Source organism: Scylla paramamosain, chromosome 22 (genome assembly GCF_035594125.1).
Source record: "Scylla paramamosain isolate STU-SP2022 chromosome 22, ASM3559412v1, whole genome shotgun sequence".
Taxonomy (NCBI): domain Eukaryota; kingdom Metazoa; phylum Arthropoda; class Malacostraca; order Decapoda; family Portunidae; genus Scylla; species Scylla paramamosain.
The window spans coordinates 8,177,901-8,195,815 of record NC_087172.1 but is presented as its reverse complement, the minus strand read 5'-3'; the positions used below and the strand labels follow the sequence as shown (position 1 = coordinate 8,195,815).

The window sequence follows — 17,915 nt, the reverse complement described above, 5'->3', positions numbered from 1 at the left end:
TAGGTGCAGGTTCGTGACTTCTCAGTGTTGAACTGCAGTGGGAGACGTAATCCACTGGAATCAATCCATTTCCAGGCAATGTGGAAGTGGATGACGTCTCCCGTTCATAATTAATTACCTTAAAAAATGTTGCACCTTGAAGCACTAAATAAATTCCAAAGCTGCCTCCGCGGTTGTTGTCATAGAGGTTGACAGGGATACTACATACCTCTCCATGCTGTACCTGATTTCCTCCGAGTTTCTAACATTTCAGGTGCAAGAGGCTCAGTCCTATTATTAGGCTCCCATAGTCGCGGTGGGGGACCCTTGCTTCGCCCTATTTATGGGGAGAGGACTACCCTTGCCAGCATTTAGTATGGTCCCATGAGGGGCCATACTAAATGGTTTCCAGTTAGGCTGCCGATATGGGTCAACGGTGCTGCTCACCAAAAGTCGTCCTGTGTTGGATGGTTGAGTGTCTGGGCTGGGATGCGTTGGGGAGGGAGGTTTTAGCTCTGTACAAACTTTCGAATCATGAGATGCCACTTTTTAAAACGAGTGACCCCCATGGGGACGAGCTTTGACTAGGAAAGGTGCAAGCACTGAGGCACAGTTTCGGAGAACAATAGGAGGGACCCCATCAGGTCCATAAGCCTTCCGAGGGTTTAGGCCAGCAAGGGCATGGAAAACATCATTGCGAAGAATTTTAATACGTGGCATGAAGTAGTCAGAGGGTGGAGGAGAGAGAGGAATAAGCCCAGAATAGTCCAAGGTAGTTTTTAGCAAAGGTTTGACCGAAGAGTTCAGCTTTAGAAATAGATGTGATAGCAGTGGTGCCATCTGGTTGAAATAGAGGAGGGAAGCAAAGTTATTGGACATATTTTTGACAAGATGCCAGAAATCACGAGGGGAGTTAGATCTTGAAAGGTTTTGACATTTTCTTTTAATGAAGGAGTTTTTGGCTACCTCTCTACCATGTATAGCACGAGAACAAGCTGTGTTAAACCAAGGTTTAGAAGGTTTAGGAAAAGAAAAAGAGTGAGGAATGTACGCCTCCATGCCAGACACTATCACTCCTGTTATGCACTCAGCACACAAAGACAGGTCTCTGACACGGAAGCAGTAGTCATTCCAAGGAAAATCAACAAAATACCTCCTCAGGTCCCCTCAACTAGCAGAGGCAAAATGCCAGAGGCACCTTCGCTTAGGGGGATCCTGAGGAGGTATTGGAGCGATAGGACAAGATAAAGATATGAGATTGTGATCGGAGGAGCCCAGCGGAGAAGAAAGGGTGACAGCATAAGCAGAAGGATTAGAGGTCAGGAAAAGGTCAAGAATGTTGGGCGTATCTCCAAGACGGTCAGGAATATGAGTAGGGTGTTGCACCAATTGCTCTAGGTCATGGAGGACAGCAAAGTTGTAGGCTAGTTCACCAGGATGGTCAGTGAAGCGAGAGGAAAGCCAAAGCTGGTGGTGAACATTGAAGTCTCCAAGAATGGAGATCTCTGCAAAAGGGAAGAGGGTCAGAATGTGCTCCACTTCGGAAGTTAAGTAGTCAAAGAATTTCTTATAATCAGAGGAGTTAGGTGAGAGGTATACATCACAGATAAATTTAGTTTGAGAGTGACTCTGTAGTCGTAGCCAGATGGTGGAAAACTCGGAAGATTCAAGAGCGTGGGTACTAGAGCACATTGTGTCGTTGTGGGTCGTTGTGCACATAAACAAAAGATCCAGCTTTGGATAGAAAATGAGGATAGAGAAAGTAGGAGGGAACAGAAAAGGGGCTACTGTCAGTTATCTCAGAAACCTGAGTTTCAGTGAGGAAAAGAAGATGAGGTTTAGAAGAGGAGAGGTGGTGTTCTACAGATTGAAACTTAGACCTTAGACCGCGAATGTTGCAGAAGTTAATGAAGAAAAAGTTGAGGGGGGGGCGTGTAAAGACACTTCAGGTTGTTATCAGAAGAGCAGTCCGACCTCTGTAGTCCCCTCCCCAGATGGGGACTCCGAGGCTGGTGTAGGAATCGCCATGATAATTTTGAATTTTTTCAGTGAAGGATGTGTGTGTGTGTGTGTGTGTGTGTTATTAGATTATTAGGTTATTAGTTTTGTGTGGAGGAAGAGAGTTGTCTTTAGAGGGTATATTGTGACTGCCCCCTTGTGTTGTGAGACAAAGGGAAACGTTCAGTGAGGTCACAGCTGGTTTTAATGATAAGTTCACAGCACCCCCTGATCCAGTGCTTTAGACCTCCCTGGGAGTAATTAACGTTTTGGCAGGTGTGATGTCATTCCACATCACAAAACACATAAATAAAGCGTTTCATGACAAAATTTGGAAAGGAAATAAATGTCGTGTACCGAAGATGAAGATACTATATTAGCAAGATCTCCAATATGAAGACTTTAAGTTATTAATAGTTATGATGTGCTCTCTTCTTAAAGTCAGATAACTATCAAGTTGTGGGTGATTTTAGATCTTTTCATTCACCCTATGGTCTCCCAGCTAACATTTCATCACAGAAAGCACTGCTAAATATAATAATAAATTAGCTGTGGTCCGAGCTAGCGCGAGCGTGGTCTATCCCGGTAATGAATAATGGTCACTGGGATATGAATCCAGTGGTTGGTCGTGTTTCGTAGCAAAGACAGCTCTTTTGCGGTTGTCCTTGGGTTCCCAGCTTCTAAGTTATTATTAACTTACCGAATTTAACAGGTTGCAAGCGGCAGAGCGACGGAGATACGTCTTGAAAGGAATTGTAATGGTGGCGGGTGGCTGGCGACTGGTACAGAGACAGGCAGGTTATCTACCCTCTGGCTTCCTTGCCACATCGGAAAAAAAAAATAAATTATACGCCTTTCGTACACTTCTATTTTAGTTTTATTTAATTTAGTGACTAATACTTAGTTTGTATTAGATTAGATTAACATTAATTATCCTTTAACCCTTTGACAGCTTTACAATTTTATATACAATTCAAAACACAAACCAATAATGCATTGGTATTATTACAAGTGGAAATTTCCACACAAACTTTACATGGTAGGAGGAGCTGAGTGAAAAATACACAACAGAAAAAAAAAATAAATAAAAAATAAATAAATATATATATATATATATATATATATATATATATATATATATATATATATATATATATATATATATATATATATATATATATATATATATATATATATAATGAGGGTGATACTAAAATATTAGCCAGATGAAGGTCAATTCAGAAGATTCAAGAAAGTATGCTCATGAGGAATTAAAAACTTACTTTAATAAATACAACAGCCAGAAAGCTTTAATTACGAAAAAAGAAACGAGAAGAGAAAGTAAAAGAGTAAATGAACTATTGTTAGTACCATACATAATGTAGTCATGATTTTCATGATCAGAATTTTGTATTCTATAACATTTAAGTAACCACATAACTAATACAAACAATTCGAACAGTTGGGCAGCATGGTTCGTCAGCTGGATGATCTTCTCACCCACCTGGGAACTGGTAGATGGTCTGTTCTGCACTTCATCGTACTGAGCTTTTGTGAGTATTGGATATGAATTATGATCTCTCTCTCTCTCTCTCTCTCTCTCTCTCTCTCTCTCTCTCTCTCTCTCTCTCTCTCTCTCTCTCTCTCTCTCTCTCTGACACACACACACACACACACACACACACACACACACACACACACACACACACACACATATATATATATATATATATATATATATATATATATATATATATATATATATATATATATATATATATATATATATATATATATATATATATATATATATATATATGTGTGTGTGTGTGTGTGTGTGTGTGTGTGTGTGTGTGCGTGTGTGCAGAAAGATAACGCGATATAAAACGAAAAAAAGTAAGAACGAACGAGAAAAAATACTGAAGGAAAGGGAAAGAGAGAGAGATGAGAATAGAGACAGGCAGGGAATGAGACTTGGATGCATGCCTGACATGTAGCCTACCCAGCCTGAAGCCCACTCATATTCCCCATGTAAATTTCCTTACTTCTCCTTATCTATTCAATCTGAGTCTCACCCATAATTTAGTAGTAGAGTTGCTCTTGACAATAAAGTGATCAGTGTTCATCTAACCACACTTCTTTAATCATTAGAAAGTAAAGAAAGTAAAGTGTCTGATTTATATAAGCCAGCGCGGGGTATAGAGCAGGAAGCGGATGGGTGTATGAATGTATGTTACCACCCCCTATCCCCCTTCCTTGTACCCTTCACCTCCACCACTCTGCAGCAGAGCGGGAGAGTGTTTTGGGGCGGTATCACGCATCCGGTCACTACCCAGCGTTTAGATGGAGCAGATGTATTGAGACGGGCAATATTATCTGATGGAGACTGAGGCATGATTACAGTTAGTCGCGTCAGTTCCTTTAAGGGGATGAGTGACTCATTACTGGGTGTACGCCCCGGCCTACTTAAATAGCATAGGAGTTTCCAAAGTAGACTGCCAGGGAGTGTATTTGCATAATAACACACTCCATACCCAGGGAAGTGACTGCTTGACTACATGCGTGTGCTGGAATTCTTTTACAGTGAGCGGTGAATTACCCTCTTGTGTGTTCATGGAGAAGTGTCTGCATTCGTTTCCCTTGTTAGTGAGCTTTTGTGTTAAATGCTACTGTTGGCTGATGCTGCTCAGCTGCAAAGGATTTAATTGAATAGCTGTTTAGTAAATTTTACTCCCTCCTCAGATCCTGACAAGGCCTGCCATCCAGGAGGCAGTAAACAACACTACTCAGCTTGAGGCTATAATACACTGTTGGACAGTGGGAGGATTTGTTACGAAGGCGATTGTCCAACGGGGCTTTATGCCTCGACCATTTATGTGTTATTACTTGTGATACTTTTTTCTCCCTAGACATGGTTGCCGATCCTTTCACAGCTGTGGGTGTTAAGGATTGTTAAATTATTTCTCTTGTCTGTAGGTGGGTGAAACAGACTGACAATCTCATTAGTGTGACCTGGCATTGTGACCAGTTGTGAAAAGGGTGCAGGAGTCACAAGGGATCCTACACACCTGTATTTGAGCCCTGCACTGAGTCCTGCACTGAGTCCTGCACTGAGGAGGTGGTACAGAGTGGGTCAGGTCCAGTTGCCCAGTCAGGTCCAGTTGAGTTACCGAGAGAAAGTTAGAAAGCATAGGAGAGTAGTTTGGAAATCAAAGCTTTGTGCTAAACTCTATATAAGGTTTTGATATGTCTAATGCAACAGATAAAGTTTTACCAAAATCCCTAAAAGTGAATGACCAAAACTCGGTAAGGAAAACTAGATGACTAGTAGAGCGGCCTCGACGAAACTCATACTGGAGATCAGATATAAGGTTGTGAAGTGACAGTTGTTTAAGAATCGTCCTCTTGAGGATAAATAAAAAAAACCTTAGAGGTAGTTTGAGAAATTGAAGCCCTCACCATTTCTAGGAACAGGCTGAATGTAAGCAGACTTCCAGCAAGCAGGAAAGGTAGATGTTGATAGACAAAGATGGAAGAATTTGACTAGGCAAGGTGCAAAAACGGAGGCAGTTTCGAAGAACAATAGAGGGACTCCATCAATTCCATAAACCTTCCGAGGGTTAAGGTCAGCGAGGGTATATAAAAAATCACTGTAAAGGATCTTAATGAATAGCATAAAGTAGTCAGAGGTTAGAGGAGAGGCAACAACAAGCCATCAATTATTCAGGGTAGAGATTTTTAGCAAAGGTTTAAGCGAATAGTTCAACTTTAGAATTAGATGAAATGGTAGTAGTGCCATCAGGTCGAAATAAACTAGGGAAAGATGAAGCAAAGTTATTTATTTATTTATTTTTTCTAGTAAAGTTAGATTTTGGAACATTTTGACAGTTTCTATCAATGAAGGAGTTTTTTGCAAGTTGGAGAACAGACTTTGCATGATTCCGGACAGAAATATGAAGTGCATAAGATTCAGGTGATAGAAGGTTCACGTTCATTTTGTGGGCCACCTCTCTGTCATGAATAGCACGAGAACAGGCCATATTAAATTAAGATTTGGAAGGATAAGGTCGAGAGAAAGAGTGAGTAATGTACGCTTCCATGCCAGACTCTATAACCTCTGTTATGCGCTCAGCACACAGAGACGGCACTCTGACACGGAAGAAGTTCGTGGAGGATAGCAAAGTTAAAGATAGTTCAGGAGGATGATCAGTGAAGGAAGAGGAAACCCCAACCTGGTGTTGAACATTGATGAAGTCTCCAAGAATGGAGACCTCCGCAAAAGCGAAACGAATCACGACGTGCTCCACTTTGGAAGTTAGGTAGCCAAATTTTTTTTTTTTTTTTTTTTAGTTAGAGGAGTTAAACAAGAGGTATGCAACGCAAACAAATTTATTTTGAGAATGACTCTGTAGTCAGTAAGATTTAAGAGCGTGGGCACGAGAGTACTTTAAGTCGTTGCGCACATAGACGTAACATCCACCTTTCCATTGAAAATGAGGATAGAAAATGTGGGAAGGAATACAAAGCGAGCCACTGTCAATTGCCTCAGACACGTGTTACGATAAGGAAAAGAAAATGAGGTTTAGTAGAGGAGAGGTAGTGGTCTACAGATGAAAAATTAGATCAGAGGCTGCGAATGTTGAAGACGTTCATCAAAAAAAAAGTTGATGAGGGTGTCAAGACACTTAGGGTGTTGAAGAAGAGCGGATGGTTCTGATATTTGAGATATTGAGATATATGTGGTCTCCTCCCAAGACGGGCTAGTGTAGGAGTCGCCATATTGCCTCCCCCACTTTGATGTGAGACACAAAGGGAAACGTTAAGTGATATATATATATATATATATATATATATATATATATATATATATATATATATATATATATATATATATATATATATATATATATATATATATATATATATATATATATACATGTTTATTTATTTATTTATTGTCAAAATCCTGGTTATCCTTCCAAGTGGACGTTACACTGGTGCCGGAATGTTTAAAAGGTCTGGACTTTTAAAGGCCTCGAATACCTACCCAACCTATCCGAAATCACCATCTAATAAACCCTCTCACAAAACCATTACCTTGGCACAGCACACCAGAAATCACCTCAATACCACATCAGTGTTGAGATACAAAACACAATTATTTTATATGATAACAGGTTATATTAATAATAACAATGTTAACTCACAAATAAATTGAGGTAGTACACATAATTAGGAAACAAATTTCTACCTTTGACCAACACAAGATAATTCCTGCACTCAATCACAATAGATTCCCCTTTTTCTCAGGCTCTTATATCGCCTCCCCTGTTGCTTAAAGGTTATACACACATATATATGACATTCCCGTCACTTCACAAAGCATTAAAACCCTTTTAGTCCTTCATAGGCCGCTGAAATATTTTCCCCAGCAGCGGGAATTTCCCTAGACGCTGTCACTGCGTCACCAAATAACAACTCCCGTATTCTACTTCCTGAAACCTAACAAGATATCACGACCATCACCATAAACCACCTATAACACCACCTCCAAAGACACCAATGACGCCACAACACCACCGCAGCCCCAACCACAAAAATGGCTGCCTCTCACCCCGACACTGTGCCCTCAGCGTAACATAACCAACACAACTCACCAAATTTCAGTGGACAAGAGCTCTTGGTACCACAAAAGACTCACCAACCTGATCCTGGATATTAGGGTTATACCGCCACACCAGTAATACCTCAACACACTCCATCACCACACCACACCCGAATTTATCCTCTAAGAAACGCCACCCCTCTGTTCTCCCTCAGGGCCTATGGCGCTCTGCAAAATACTGCTGAGTGAGATACACAAGCCAGACTGTATCATCCCCTCCCCTCCACACATTCCATTTCAAATACACATTTTCCCTTACATATACATACATGTAAGGAAATTGAATTATTAAAAGAATAATACTACATGATATAAAATGAGTAATTAAGCCCTATACTAATTTACAACTAAAAATAAAGATATGTTTAGAAGGAAAACGGAACACGGGGAACACTAGGAAAACGTGTTCCTTTTCAGGGTAAACTCGGCCAATTACATGACAAAAAAAAAAAAAAATATATATATATATATATATATATATATATATATATATATATATATATATATATATATATATATATATATATATATATATATATATATATGCCTGTCCCCTTTTACTGTTGTGTTTTTCGTCTCTTACACTGCTATGGCCCTAGTGTGATATTCTAGTTTTTTTCTATGATTTTTACCAGTGTATTTATTTTTAGCATTTTTTTTTTTTTTTTTTTTTTGCCTGATGATGCCATCTGTGAAGGTGAACGTTGCATGAAAGAATCCTTGGGTGTGTCCCTGTTCACCATATATATATATATATATATATATATATATATAGAGAGAGAGAGAGAGAGAGAGAGAGAGAGAGAGAGAGAGAGAGAGAGAGAGAGAGAGAGAGAGAGCTGTGTGAAAAGAAGAGGTACTTGGAAACAATGGATATGAAGAAATTGTGATAGGATCATGAGTGGAAGGAGAACAAGCAATGTCACACACACATGAATCCATTAAGAAAGTGATTCACAAGTTTACAAAGTAAAGGCAAGATCATGGGAAGGTCATAGACAAGGCATTGATAGACTATGTGGTGACTATCTCATTGAGGAAGATCGGTTGTTGTTTCTGGTTGAGAGCCAAGAGTGCGGGATGCGTAGTATGGCGAGCCACGGGAGAGGAGGGGAATGTTTTAAAAGTAAGGGAGCTGGACAGTAATAATAATAATAATAATAATAATAATAATAATAATAATAATAATAATAATAATAATAATAATAATGATAATGAGATGTCCATGTATATATTATGTTATTTTTTTCTTTACGCCAGTATTATCATTATTACTACTATTTATCATATATATATATATATATATATATATATATATATATATATATATATATATATATATATATATATATATATATATATATATATATATATATATATATATATATATATATATATATATATATATATATATATATATATATATATATATAATTTGTATGTAAAGCAATGTTAGGACCTGATGATAAACAGTAGCATTACTTAGGGGGCAGACAAGATGTCATTCGGCAGATCACAGTTGATTCCAGGATCACTTGCCTTTACCATGATGTCCACTCACTGCTTTAAGCCTTGTATGCTTCAAGATAACTATACTGAATTTCGTAATAATTTCTTGCGTGCCTTTGGAGCTTCACGGACTCACGATTCCTTTCTTTGGGCTTTTCGTTATGCTTTGTCGCTTACTTCGCAGCTCGGAAATGTAGGTCACATGGTCGGTCAAGCTCATGCTACCGAGTATACACATGATGCTATTGCATTTTTGAAGTCTGGGAACTGGATACAAAATGGTCAGATGAATCTAGATAAACTGCAAGTCTTCTTAGATCTCACATGTCATGTTAATTTTCTTACTTCTCGGGAGAGACGTGTTGCCTCCACCATTGAGATTAAACCTACTGACTCTCTTTTTGATGTTGCCATGAAAATCAGCAATAAACTGCAGGAATTGCCTCATCCTCACAGCTTCTCACCTGTTGTAAGTGACCCATCTCCTGCACCTTCACCAGCTCAGACATCTGCCGTTGATCGTATTTCCTCTCAAGGGTTGCCTTCCTCACGGCGTTCAGCTTTTTCATGCACCTATTGTCGCAAAGATGATCACACCTACTCATATTGCTTCCTTCTTAAGAAAAAACTCAAGTCTGCTCGCTCATCGCCTCCACCCAACCATGACACAATTTCTAGGATTGTGCCTTAAAGGCAGTTTTTAGACCACTCTCATCGTAAATCTTCCTCACCTGGTCGTCGTGTCCATTTTCATTCCGCTACTCCTACACGATATACGCGCTCACCATCTCTGGTCCCGAGACCTCGGATGTCTCCTGAGTGTTCATTTGAACCACATGACAGATGAATGTTTCAAAACTCTAGAATTGCAGCAAGAACAAGTCATAACAGCCTCTCCCTTAAATTTTCAGAGCCGTCAAACTCAACGCGGGAAAAATTATTGCCATCTTGTTCGGAACACTCTCTCACTCTTCCCAGTGTCATTGCTGCCTTTCAAGGTATGCACGTTTACCAGTGTTTTTCTTATGACACTCCTCTTTCCTTGGGAGTTGACACTTGTGCTTCTTGTAATCTCTTGAGTGTCCAGGTTTATTCTAAATTTAAAGACTTATTTAACGTTCCCTTACAGCCTGCTGACAATAATCTTTTCAGTGTACAAGGTTTTTCCTCACATGTACTTGGTACAGTTGTTTCACCTTGCCTCTTGCCAAAAATACACCACCAATTGAAGCAATTTTTTTTGTAATTTCTGATTTTGTTCTCAACAGCGATGATCTATTAGGACTTGACTCGCTTGTGACTTATAGTATTGATATTTTTCCTCAACATCATGTTATATCACATCAGGATATTGTTATCTTTGCAATGGACATTCCGGCACCACTCTTAGCCTCTAAACCTCCTGTTCACACTTTAAAGCATTTACACACCACAGATCCTGGTTTGTCATTTCCTGATTTCAGAGTCGAAACGTTCAGTCTCTGCTGTGGATGTCTGTTCTGCTGTTGTGATTGGAGATCAGCGAGTGGGCCCTATGAGTGCTGTTCGCCTTCCCGTTCGCCTGACAAATGCACCTGTTGACTCCTGCGTCTTATCTTTGTCAGAGTCTGTCTGCATTCATAGGTTGGCTCTTGAAAGTACTCTTTCCTGTGTCTGAGAAGATCATGTAACTGATGCCTTGGTGACTAACCTAACTGGTGCTCCGATTTCTCTCAAGAACTGCATACTTTTTGGTTCTTTTGAAGTCTGCGACAGTAAGTCCTTTGATGACTCTGCACCTTATGCACCTCTGCACAGTTTCAGCTCATGTTAGGGTGTTGGATTTCCCAACAGCAAAGTCTCGTCTCCTCGACTCGACCTCGACTCGTCTCCTCGGCTAATCAAATATAAACCGGCTGTTGCTTTGCCTAACAAACCTCTTGGTGTCTCAGACCGTATTGCGCATCACATTCGGTTAAAACCTGATACACGTCCTTCTTTTTTGCCTTCCTATCGTTTGCCTCAGTCAGTGTGCTGTTGCTCAGAATTTAGTTGATGGAATGCTGAAAGACGGTATCATCCAAGAATCACACTCTCCGTGCAATTTACTACTGTTTTTGGTTTCAAAGAAAGACGGTTCTTTTATTTCTGTAGTTGATTTTCGGAAAGTTAACTCTGTGACCGTTCCTGATCATTATCCTTTTCCTGTTTTAAGTGATCATTTGCAGTCCATAGGAAAAGAAAACACTGTATTCACTACTTTTGACTTCAATGGCGAATTCCATTGGATTATAGTAGCCGCGAGATTACTGCCTTTCCTACGCCATCAGGTCATTGTGAGTGGCTCCGTGCCCAAATGGCTTTACGTAACTCGCCCCTGACTTGCCAGCGACTTGTTAATGGTCTTTTTCAAGGTCTTATTGGCGATGCTTTTGTTTGTATACTTTGATGATTTGATCTTGGTGTCTCGTGATCTTGAGTCTCGCTTTGACAAACTTGAATTTGTTTTGCAAAATTTCAGGAAGCAGGTCTTAAACTTAACCTGCCTAAGTGTAAATTCCTTAGCTCACGTATTGAGTTTTTAGGTCATGTAGTTGACGAGGATGGCATTCACACTGCTGATGCTAAAGTTCGATCAGGTCAAGATTTTCCTATCCCAAAGTTAGTAAACCACGTGTGTTCTTTTCTCGGTCTTGCAGGTTATTACCACGCATTCATCAGAGACTTTGCATCCATTGCGTCACCTCTCACGCGCCTTCTCAAAAAGGATGTCTCTTTCATATGGCACGACACCCAAGAAACTAGCTTTGACCGACTCAAACATGCACTCACTCATGCTCCAGTCCTTTTCTTTCCAGATTACAGTCCGCCTTTTACACTCTTCCCCGATGCAAGTGCTTTAGGAGTAGGCGCTGTTCTAATGCAGCAGACTGAGAGTTCTTCTCCTCAGGTCATTGCATATGACAGCCGTACCGTGACTGGTGCTGAGACTCGCTATTCAGTTACTCATCTAGAGGCTCTGGCACTGGTATAGAATTTACGTCATTTTCGTGACATCATCTATGGCTATCAATTGACTGTTTATACTGATCATGCTGCGTTGCTTCACCTTTTCAAGGGTAAACATTTTTCAGGTCGTCTCACCAGATGGTTTGCCAGAGTCAATCAATTTAAACCGACGATCAAGTATTTGCCCGGTAAAGCAAATGTAACTGTAGATGCTGTCTCTCGAAATATTGCTGTTGCTTCTGTGTCGGAAATTACTAATTTCTCACGAGAGGAACTTTTTACTGCCCAGTGTCAAGACCATTTATGGTCTGCTGTGGTATATGCCTTAAATTCGGGTGATGAGCTTGTTTTACCCAAGTTGCATGTACCTTTGTCTCAGTTTTCCCTTGTTGATGGTATATTATGCCGTACTGTGTCAGTTCACGAGCAAACGGTGATGCAACTTGTCATCCCCATCTTTTGTTTCATCTGTGCCTCAGCTCATTCATGATGCCCCCCCAGTCTGGTTATCCAGGCCGTGACAAATCTTTAACTATGACTCATAAGGGTTATTACTGGCCTACAATGAGCTTTGACATCACGAATCATGTAGCGCAATCTCTTTCTTTTGTACAAACTAGAAGCATCACTCACACAGTTCCAATGCTTGAATATCCGACTTCTGTTGGTCCTTTTGATATTGTTGCTATGGATCTTCTGCAATTACCTCGCAAGGTAATTATGTTGTAGTCTGCTTTGATTATTTCAGTCACTTTGTTATTCTTGTAACTTTGCCCAACAATTCTGCTGCAGTTGTGACCCATGCTTTAGTGTCCCACCTCTTTTGTCCATTCACTACACCTTCAGTTTTGTTTTCTGATTATGGGTCAGAGTTTAAGAATGAGGTACTTAATACCATTTGCCAGCAGCACAGAATTTCTCAGTGCTTTATTATTGCTCACCATCCAGCTTCTAATGGACTTGTGGAACGGACTAATAGAAAAATTTTGGAGATCCTTTGGCATGTTCCAGGTACACTCATGGGAAGATCGGCTTCCACATGTAGCTGCTTCCATTAATGGATCTGTGAATTCGTCTACTAGAAAGACTCCTCAGTATATTGTGTTTGGCGAAAAGAACTGTCTCTCTTATGACATACTAGTAGCCCCACGTGCCATTGTATTCCGCTGATGACTATGCTCAGTCTAATATCCGCACGTTTCAGACTATCCAGTGCGTCTGTGCGATAAAGACTACAGGCTTTACGCGCGGAGATGATTAGTCAGCAGCACAGTAGAGCCAGGCCTATGTCCCTTGGTATTGGTGACACTGTCTTTAAGGCCTCACCTCTGCGTCAGTCAGTCTCAGTCTCCACCTGTCTCATACTTCTGTTCATCCTGTCCCTACACATTCCTATCACCTCCGTAGGTTATGTAACATTTTTTACATTTATCATAATATTACATTTATCATGTAATATTATGAACAGTAAAGTATCGTATTTGTGAATAACTTTTGGGACATTTAATGTTAATGGGTCGTTGGTGGTGGTTATTAGGGTGGGCAGGAGTCACGTCAGCAACATGGACGGCAGCGAGTGACTGGAGCAGGCAAGGCTGGAGACGAGAACACGTCAGACACCTCGCCACCACCACACCTGCCACCTGTTCGCTGCCCCACTGCCAGTAATTGTCCAAAGCTGTGTTGTGACCTGTGTATTCCTTCTCAACGTATCTTGTTAAGTAGAGAGAAGAAACAAGATAAATTTGACTTCAACCTGATTCCCGAGTTTGATGGCAATGGTACGCAGTGTTACGCAGGAGTGGCTCGAGAAACTGAAACTTGTTTGCAAGCTTCGAGGCATCGACGATGTAGCAAGTGTGGTTCCAGAACACCTAACGGGAGGTGCGTTCGCCGTGTACCTACAGCTGGCCGAGCGGGATAAGAAAGGACTGAAAAGCTGAAGGAGACGCTGCTGGCCGCATTTTTACGTGGTCTATGAACAGCTTGTGAGCCGAAAATTGCACAGTGGGGAATCGCCAGATCTGTATTTGGCTGAGCTTCGGCGCCTGGCGCCCCTGTTTGGCGGAATAAGTGACAAAGCCCCTGCCTCCGCCTTCGTGGCCGTACTGCCGGAGGACGTCCGCCAGCTGCTCCGAATCGGGTCACGTATGGAGGATCTCGACTTGAACCAGGTTCTTGCACGGGCAAGGGCGGTTATCAGGGACGACAGCCCCATTGAGTCATCGTCTTCGGAGGCGTGCCTTGGCGCTATAGCAGACCATGGCGCCGCGCCTCGTGTGGCTGCCGCTAGTCAACGGTGTTATGTGTGTGGTGACCTAATCATCTCGCCAGTGACTGTTTGACTTGCCAACAAGCTCATTGCCGCACACGGTGTCGAGTGAGGTGCTATCAATGTGGTGGTTTATGCCACATTGCATCAGGGTGTTCGGGAAACATCAGCGCCAGCCTCCTCTCTTGGCGGTCAGTGAGTGAGGCGCTACCAAGTGCTATGGTGAGTGTGGAGGGTGTCCATCGTCGTGTGTTGGTGGACACCGGGTGTTCTCAAAGTATCGTCCATGTTTCATGCTGCAGGGTATGGATGAAGGGTGCCGTTGACATGGTTACTGAGCGAGGAGAAGTGGCAGTGCGAGGGAACAGGTGTCTTACGGCTCCGGCTTAGCGGCGGGACTTCCACTGACATATGTGTGTGTAACAACTGCGAGGCCCCTTGGTTTTATGGTAATTCTCTGTATGGATGGCATAACGGCCCTTGGATGAATTGTAGTCGATGTTCAGAATAATGTTCTTTTTGGCATAGAAAAGCCAAAGATCTGTGTGGTTGCTAACACTGTGGTGGGAGTGGACGAACCTGATTTTAGTGCCACTTATGACCCTTTATTCATTTGTTGGACGTCAGCCCCGAAGTGGTCTGAGGGTGAGAAGCCTGGTGTCCTGTGGAATACGGTAGAGGCATACTCTGCGCCTCCCGAGGCAAAAAACCTGTTTGAAGAGGAGCTCCAGAAGTGGATAGATGATGGATGGTTGCTTCCGTACGGACCGGTTAAGGGCCTGATTCCTCTCATGGCCGTTGTACAACGAAACAAGAAGAAAGTACGGCCTGTAATGGACTTCAGAGAGCTGAACGCACACATCGACACGTTCACGGCGGACTCGGACGTGTGCTCAGACAGACTGTGGGAGTGGCGGAGGCAATGGGAGAATGTTTTGTGTGATTGTCCTTGCTAAGGCTTATCTCCAGATTAGAATTCATGATTCCCTGTGGCCATATCAGACTGAATTTTAAAGGCCAGAGGTATTGCTTAACGCGATTGGGATTCGGCTTAAACGTTGCTCCATTAATATGAAAACAGTGTTCAATAGTGTTCTCTCACAAGATCCAATTGTTAGAAAAAGAACGTCAGCTTACATCGACGACATTCTTGTTAATGAAAACATTGTTGAGGCCAGTCGTGTAAAAGAGAAGAGAGTCGTGTAAAAGAGAAGAGAGTCGTGTGTGGAAGAGAGACGTCAAGGTGGACAACATACCAAGTGAATTGATGAAGCGGGCGGTGTTTTCATTCTGCGGCAAGCTGGTGGGCCACTATCCTGTATATGGTTGGCTGCAAATGGCAACAGCCTTCATCAAGAGGAGGACCAATTGCCTCTCGAAGAGATGGGATGAATTAATCGCCGATGAGGAAATCCGGAGGTTTCTGGATGAGGTCGTGGTCGAAGTTAGGAAGAATGATCCTGTGAGAAGACCTTGGAGTGCCAGAGGTGACGAGGCCACAATGTGGGTGGATGCCACTTCCCTGGCGCTTGGTGCTGTAGTAGAGATCGACGGCAGCATCGTCGAAGACGCCAGCTGGTTACGCAAAAACGACTTAAATCACATCATAGCCAAGTTGGATGTAGTCATCAAAGGACTAAATTTAACATTGGCCTGGAAGGTCAGAACGGTGGAATTGATGACAGACTCTTCCACGGTACATCGATGGATCTCTGATGGCCTCTCCAGCAGAAGCAAGCTCAATACCAAGGCTGCGAACGAGATGCTCATTCGGAGGAGAGTTGGCATAATAATGTCGCTGGTCGAGGAGTGCGCCCTCAAGTTATCGGTTATTCTCGTGTCTTCAATCAACAGCAAGGCTGACAGTTTGATACGCGTACCGCAGCGTTAGCTGAAAGTCCCCGATGCCTGCCCCACAGCCACGCAACCAGTGTGTTCAGTGGTCATCACTGCACCACACGACCCAGCAGTCACCAAGCGGCAGGAGCAAGCTGTCGTTGCGAATCGTAAGGCGTGCCAATACATGGACCCAGCACCTGTAAAGTGGCGGAAGGGGAGCTTGGACGTGGAGAGAGTCTGGCAGAGAGCTGGTATGGATATCACTCACTGCAGTGGGTGGACGTACCTAACTCTTATCGACTGTGGGCCATCACAATTTTCTATTTGGCGTCAACTGAGACTTCAGACCAGCAACAGCATCACCAAGCAGTTAGAGGTACTGTTTTGTGAACGTGGACCCCCAGAAGTTGTTAACGGAGAATGACACCGCTTTCCGCATTAGGCTGTTTGCACACTTCGCTAAGAGATGGGATGTGCACCTGATGTGCACATGTTCCGTCAGAAAATGTCATAGCTGAACGATCCCATAGAACTATAAAGATTATTGCTGCGAGGAAAGGTTGCTCTGTAGCGGAGGCGGTATATTTTTACAACTTAAGGTCCCGCGATGACCACGACCATGTTATAGCAATATCCTCTCAAGAGTCCGATGAGTGAATCCCTGTGAAGAAAGCAAGTTAGAAGCAGACGGCCCCTACTAGACTGGTGATGAATTGTGATGAGATCGCCTGATGTTCGTTGTGATGGACAGCATCACACCAGGCTGATGAAGTTAATAGAATCCCCAGCCACTTTAAGGATCTTCATTACTGCACTTCCCAGACACCTCAGGAGAATGTTGCAGCCACGGACGGTGAGGACGATGAGCTTCTCATTCAGCATCCTGGCTAGGCTGATGAGGAGGAGGAAAACGACGAAGATGTTGCTGCTCAAGATGAGTTGGATCGAAAGCTTCCAAGGCGTTCATCGATGAATAGAAGGCCCCGAGTGCGTAATCTACGTGAATATAATATTCAGTGGGGAGTTTAATATTATGAACTGTAAAGTATCGTATTTGTGAATAACTTTTGGGACAAGTGATGTTAATGGGTCGTTGGTGGTGGCTATTAGGGTTGCCACGTAAGTAGGGGGAGGAGGCAGTAGACACTTGCCGAAACGATAATTACTCCCAGTGAGGTCTAAAGCACTTTTTTTTTTTTTTATGTAGGAAGGATACTGGCCAAGGGCAACAAAAATCTAATAAAAAAAATGCCCACTGAAATGCCAGTCCCTTAAAAGGGTCAATGCAAGTGGTCAAAAATTAGTGGATAAGTGTCTTGAAACCTCCCTCTTGAAGGAATTCAAGTCATAGGAAGGTGGAAATACAGAAGCAGGCAAGGAGTTCCAGAGTTTACCAGAGAAAGGGATGAATGACTGAGAATACTGGTTAACTCTTGTGTTAGAGAGGTGGACAGAATAGGGGTGAGAGAAAGAAGAAAGTCTTGTGCAGCGAGGCCGCGGAAGGAGGGGAGGCATGCAGTTAGCAAGATCAGAAGAGCAGTTGGCATGAAAATAGCGGTAGAAGACAGCTAGATATGCAACATTGCGACGGTGAGAGAGGGGCTGAAGACAGTCAGTTAGAGGAGAGGAGTTGATGAGACGAAAAGCTTTTGATTCCACCCTGTC

The 17,915-nt window shown here is 42.4% G+C and overlaps 1 pseudogene; it reads left to right on the top strand.

Annotated features, from left to right (window-relative positions):
• Nucleotides 1-13,392: 13,392 nt before the first annotated feature.
• LOC135111805 (uncharacterized) lies at nucleotides 13,393-17,268 on the top strand (annotated as a pseudogene).
• The last annotated feature ends 647 nt before the right edge of the window (nucleotides 17,269-17,915 follow it).